This window comes from Nicotiana attenuata, chromosome 10 (genome assembly GCF_001879085.1).
Source record: "Nicotiana attenuata strain UT chromosome 10, NIATTr2, whole genome shotgun sequence".
In the NCBI taxonomy this organism is placed as follows: domain Eukaryota; kingdom Viridiplantae; phylum Streptophyta; class Magnoliopsida; order Solanales; family Solanaceae; genus Nicotiana; species Nicotiana attenuata.
Window position 1 is genome coordinate 45304118 of NC_031998.1, and position 6760 is coordinate 45310877.

The 6760-nt window shown below is 36.1% G+C and overlaps 1 long non-coding RNA gene across 1 annotated transcript; it reads left to right on the plus strand.

Moving 5' to 3' along the window:
• Nucleotides 1716-2491, plus strand: LOC109233936. Its single transcript, XR_002069110.1, has 2 exons — nucleotides 1716-1960; nucleotides 2061-2491. It is a non-coding gene; the product is annotated as an uncharacterized LOC109233936 (long non-coding RNA).

Below are 6760 nucleotides of genomic sequence, written 5' to 3' on the forward strand. Positions count from 1 at the left end.
ACGAAGATAAAGACCGGGGGTGATGAGCCGCTTCTTTCAAGTTAGGAATTCAGACCTCATCCCTGCCGAGAAGATGCCATTCCGTGAGGAATGGAATATGGATGTAAGTGTCGTTACACCGAGCATGTTTTATCATCTGAATGCCCTCTTTCCTCTTTCGAACTAATTCCTTTCTTTTTTGAATTGATTCTCCTCTGGTTGCGTAGCCACCGTGTGGTTCCCCGACGCGGTCAAGGACCTCCCGGGATGGGTTAAACTCTTAGACTCCACCTCCTCATATGACAAGCGCGTTTGGCGTGATTTGGCCAAAACTCGATGGGAGGCCAAAAATCATGGTACGCCCTCACCACTGTCACCTCTAAATTCCTTATAAATAGATTTCTTGGCGGTATATTTGACATTTTATGCTTGTGCAGGCCTCGGGGAAGCCATTTCAATGAGATCGCCTCCTCCTGGTGAAGAGAAGACCCAAAAACCCGCCAAAGATAGAAAGAGAAAGAAGGAGACACCGGCAGAGTCCATTCAGACTTTGTTTTTTAGCATTCAGTAGAAGTTCGTGAGTTAGTGACACCAGATCTGGGTAGAAGCGTATTTGAATTTCCGCACTTGGTTTCAGTTATTTATGTTTCGAGACTTCCGCTTTTATATTAATTGCCTCGTTCTTCTTTATACTGTTAATGATGTTGAGAGAAGTGTTAAATTAATAGGCTTGCCTAGCTCCTATTAGTAGGCGCCATCACGACTCCCGAGGGTGGAAAATCCGGGTCGTGACAATCATGGCTTAATGTCATTTAATGCACCCTATAGTTGCAGAATGAACATTTGAGTTTTAGAAGCTCCCACCCGGCCATTCACAGTGTAAATAAATAGTTTGGCATATAGAAATTATCTGTTATCCCGATTACTCATGGGAAGCTTGAAAGCTTGCATCTCCTCTGCATATGTTGATTAGGTGGTACATGTATTGCCCCTCTATGAGCTCAGTGTGTACAATTCACTTTAAAGCTATTGCATCGTCTTGCTTGCCTATCTGAAAGCCTTGCCTTATATGTGGTGCAAACAATCGAGTCAATGTTATTTTTGTATATACGAATCAATGTGTTTTTCCTTTTTTTTCTTTTCTTTCTAATAAAGCAAAAGTATACGAAGCAATGCTAAGTAGGGCTGAGATTTTACTTCATTTCTGTAGCTATACCCCAACACTAATGGAAGAGAAGTGACTTGAAGGTGATTTAAAAAAGATCTAGACATAACTTGAGTAAGATTTCCTGCTCTTTTCTCCCTTGCCTGGTGTCTGTGAATTAGTGAAACTTCATGCCTCACCCAGAAAGTGAATTCCTTGCTTATTTCTTTAGATTTAAAATTTGTTTTAATCTAAGCGAAGAACAATGAGAATCTGGGATTCTTCTGTTTGATAGAAATTTATTTTCTAATAGCTTAAAGTTTAGGCCTTTTAATTGTTGTTAGTTTCCATTGGAGTAAGCTCTAGCTTCTTTATTTATTCCTTTTATCTTTCTTTAGTCATCATCTTAGAATAAATATAATGATTATGGTATATTTTTATGGCTGGTTGTTATTGATGATCATTATTGGCTTTTCTTTAATTCAGTGACGATATATCTTTTATGTGCTCTGTATATATGAAAAAATATAGGCCAAATACATATGGATACCCTTAAAAGTAGCATGATTTTTCATTTAAACACTTAAACTAGAGCTTGTTCCTATTAGACACTCAACATGATATAAAGCACGTCAATTAAACACAAAACTTCCAATCCAAGAAAAAACTCGGCGCGTGTTCATAAATGCTGTAAAATAAAGAAAATAAAAAACCTACCACGTGTCTTTTTTAATTCCACGTATATCTACCTGGGTTAAAACTAAAAGAGCGCCCACTTCCTTAATCTTTTTGTTCATCTCAATCCTGTGAAGAATGACTGAGAGCCCAACAATGGAGGTGAAAAAGTTTCTTAGGCAACTTATTTTCCATTATAGGTGTTATCATTTTGCTGGGTAAAGACTTTATTTATCTGTTTCAATGGAATCAAACACAACAGGTGAAAAGCAAATTCTTTGCTACAAGAAAGAGGTGATGAAGAAGAAAGAATCGCTGATAGAAAGATGAAGGGAATGGAGGAATTTTCTGAACTTGTTGCTGGATCCAAATGGAAGAAGTTTGTAAGGAAGAAAATTTTTTGTAACCCCAAGAAATCTTTAAAGAAGAAGACAATTTCAGTTTGATTCTTTAAAGTTACTCTGAGCTTCCATTTCAAAAAAAAAAAAAAAAAGTTATGCTCTCAACTTTGGTGATAGAGATTACTATGTGGAAGATGGAGAACTTTTGTGTAATTTTTAGTCTCAATTTGTTGTTTTTAAAAAGAAGATGAGGAAATAGCTTCCTTGTGAATTTTAATTTTCGATCTCGATTTACTTTTGAAATTGCTTAATTTTGAGGTGAAGAGTCTATATTGATTTTGGGTATGTGGAATTATGTGTTTCTTTTACTAGATTTCTCTAAATTTTCTTGAGTTTTGTTTGCCTCTATTTTCTGAATCTTTGACCCAACTGGTTGATGTCTATTTGCTTTTGAAAATTGCTTGATTGATATGTTAAACTTAATCGGAATTTGAAGATCTTCATATTTTAGTGTTTATATTGCTAAAAATACATGATCTATAAAATCTTGGATTTATATTTTTTTATAGTGAATCGATGAGTTAATCATTGATGGGAATGAAAAATCTTAAGAAATTCGGGAGGAGAAATTAGGAGGAAGAACATGGATTTAGGTGGACAATTAAATATATAATATTGTGGAAATGTAGCCATTGGGATGACATACATCAAATTGTGAAATATTAAATCATACTCAAAACCTAAGGTAGAGAATCCGTTTAAATTTTGAATCAAATGTTTATAGAAATCACTTAGATCATGTATTGTGCAAGTATATACTCCCTCCGTTTTCAATTTTCAATTTAGATAAGGTAGTTTGACTCGACACGGAGTTTAAGAAAAAAAAGATTTAAGGGTAAAAATTTTGTGGAACCATGATATTTGTGTGGTTATAAAAGCTTTTCATTAAGGATAAAATGGGTAAAAGGAAGAGTTTAAAGTTGAATTATTTTCAATTGTAAAAACGTGTCATTCTTTTTGGAACGGAGAAACAAAGAAAGTGCACCATCTAAATTGAAACAGAGGGAGTACTTAACTAGATCAACCTGTCTAGATAAAAAAAATTACTATGTCTAACCGTCGCTTGGGTTATTGATGGTGACAGCTTCCGACCACCAAAAACCATATCTGTGATAATGAACCGGCGTGTATCTTTACAGAACTTAATACTCAAGATCCAGTGGGACAAAAGAGGAGTCCAGAAAAAATTTATCAAAGAGCATCAGGCTCGGTGGCGGAAACAACGGGAGAGATAGTTATCAGAGGACCTCAGGTTTGTCAGGTCGAATTGAAATATCTTTTTATTTGGAGGGGGGAGGGGGGAAGACTGTCATGGAGCCAATTACAGGAGCTTTACCGGGATGATCTAGACTAAGAAAAAATTTAAGTCATCTGATGATGTCTTGCATCTTATTGTATACTTGTTTATGTTGTAAAGATCTTATTGTCCCATGCTCTTGCAAGTATGTGTTGGGCTTCAAGCTTGGTGTAGCTTAATTTTAAGCTTGGTGCAGCTTAAAGAGGGTGAATGAGAAATTGAGTGAAAATAAAATATTTGAGTTTCCCTCCTTGGCAAACGGATATTGTCCCATATTGGAGGAAGAAAAGACTTTCGATGGGTATATATACAGTTGCTTTTCTTCTAGCTCTTAAAGAGTTAAGAAGAAGGCAAGCATCACGTCGTCGTCATCGTCGTCGTTGCTCGCTCGGCTTCGGCATCCGGATTCGGATTCAATCCAAAATAACCCATGACCCGCGACCCGATCCGGTCCGGTCCGTTTTCATTCCCGGATTATTTTAAATCCGTTTTCTAATTTTTCCGCAATATTCTCATGTGTTCCAACAGTTATGGTTGTTCTGAAAGATTGCAAACCTTTTCAGAAACAGTGCCAAATGGGCTATAAATATGCTTTGAATCCCAAAATTTTTACTTACTAAATTTTTTGATTATCTTCTTCTTCTTCTGCACAATACTTTTCCAGTGTGTTTTACGATCATTGAGTGGTTCGCTGTTCACCAGAGTTTTTGGTACCAATATGCTGGTGAGTTAAATCGTTCTATCTTGGGAGGATATATTCCAGCACCTCGGGTACTTGAGGGAATAATTTCCTTAAGGACACACTGTGTATTCAGTGGGCTCGATTTATTCCTACATTATTTTCAGAATGAAAGTTTACTGTTTTATTGTTTATTACAACAATACAGTTTTGATAACAATCTTAAAGGAAATTATTTTATTATATTTTGTATTATGTTTGTGGAGATTAAAACCTATGTGGTTTTGTACTCCTTCTGAATTTTACTTTTCTTATTTGAAGATATAAAAACTTCATCAGAATATTGAAATTCAGAAAACGTTTTGAAGAACATAAAAACTTCATCGTTTTCTGTGAAACGGTATATATAAAAACTTCGATTCTTATTTATCATACGTACTGTTTATTGTTAATTACAGTATTGTTTACTTTTCTGGTTTTGCCATTAATTGAACTCTTCTGTTGTTGATAGTGAGAAATGGCAATTGATAATGAAAATTCTTCTTCGACTGTTGCGGCAACGACGATAGCCTCGTCAAGACGGACTGCTGTTTCACCGGTCGAGAAATCGGGGAAATTTTCTGGAGCCAACTTCAAAGGATGGCAGCAAAGGGTGCTCTTCTGGCTTACCACACTTGGTATGCAGAAATTCACCAGTGAAGAACCTCCAGTGCTTGCTGCACACATGCCGGACAACGAGAAATTCATGATAGTTGAGGTGTAGAAAGAGGCAGATATTCTTTGCAAAGGCTATATCTTAAGCGCTTTAGAGGATGACTTGTACAATGTGTACAGTGCGGTGAATATTTCGAAAGAATTATAAGACGCACTTGAGAAGAAGTACAAGACTGAAGATGCATGATTGAAGAAGTTCGTGGTTGCTAAGTTTCTAGACTATAAAATGATAGACAGCAAAACTGTTGGAACCCAAGTTCAGGAGCTTCAACTTATTTTTCACGACCTTATTGTTGAAGGTATGGTTGTGAATGAAGCATTTCAAGTGGCTGCAATGATTGAAATTTTCCTCCTTCGTGGAGAGATTTCAAGAATTATCTTAAGCACAAGCGCAAAGAAATGAAGTTGAAAGATCTTATAATTCGTGTCAAGATTGAGGAAGACAACAAAACAGCCGAGAAGAAGTCTCGTGAAAATTCAACGATCATGGGAGCTAATATCGTTGAGGAGACTGCTCCAAAAAGTAAGAAGATGAAGAGGTCTTCTAGACATAATAAGGAGCAGAACAAAAAGAAATTTAAGGGCAACTGCTACAATTGTGAAAAAGCTGGTCACAAAGCCCCTGATTGTCGTCTCCCGAAAAAGGATAAGAAGAAGGGACATGCCAACATAGTGGAGAAGAATGATGACAATGATGATCTGTGTGCAATGCTTTCGGAATGCAACCTAGTTAGAAATTCGAAGGAATGGTGGATTGACTCTGGAGCCACTCGGCATATTTGTGCTGTCAAAGAAGCATTTGTGACTTACTCTACTGCTGGTCCCGAAGAAGAGATTTCCATGGGAAATAATGCAATAACCAAGATTGAAGGTTATGGAAGATATTCCTGAAGATGACTTCCGGCAAGGTGTTAACGCTCAACAACGTTCTTCATGTTCCTTCAATTAGGAAGAACCTAGTTTCTACTTCTTTACTTGTGAAGAATGGATTAAAATGTGTATTTGTTTCTGACAAAGTTTTTGTAAGCAAGAATGAAATGTATGTTGGAAAATGCTACCTCACAGAGGGCCTTTTCAAACTCAATGTAATGGTTGTTGACGGTATGAATAAAATTTCAGCTTCTTCTTATTTATTGGAGTCAAATAATTTATGGCATATTCGTTTAGGACATGTCAATTATAAAACCTTGCGGAAGTTAATTAATTTAGAAGTATTGCCTAAATTTGAGTGTAATAAATCGAAATGTCAAATAAGTGTTGAATCTAAGTTTGTAAAACATCCTTATAAGTCTGTTGAAAGGAATTTAAATCCTTTAGACTTAATTCATATTGACATTTGTGATATGAAGTCGACACCATCTCGAGGTGGGAAAAAGTATTTTATTACTTTTATTGACGATTGCACTCGATATTATTATGTTTATTTGCTTAATAGTAAGGATAAAGCAATTGAAGCATTTAAGCAATACAAGAATGAAGTGGAGAATCAATTGAATAAAAAGATCAAAATGATTAGAAGTGATAGGGGTGGAGAATATGAATCTCCGTTTGCAGAAATATGTTCGGAATATGGAATTATCCATCAAACTACTGCATCCTACACACCTCAATCCAATGGAATTGCGGAAAGGAAAAATCGGACATTAAAGGAAATGATGAATTCTTTATTAATAAGTTCCGGATTACCACAGAGTTTATGGAGGGAAGCTATCCTTATAGCTAACCGAATACTTAACAGAGTACCCCACAGCAAAACGCAATCTATTCCATATGAAAAATGGAAAGCAAGAAAACCCAACTTGAAATATTTCAAAGTGTGGGGGTATCTAGCAAAGGTACAAGTTTCTTTACCTAAAAGGGTTAAAATCGGA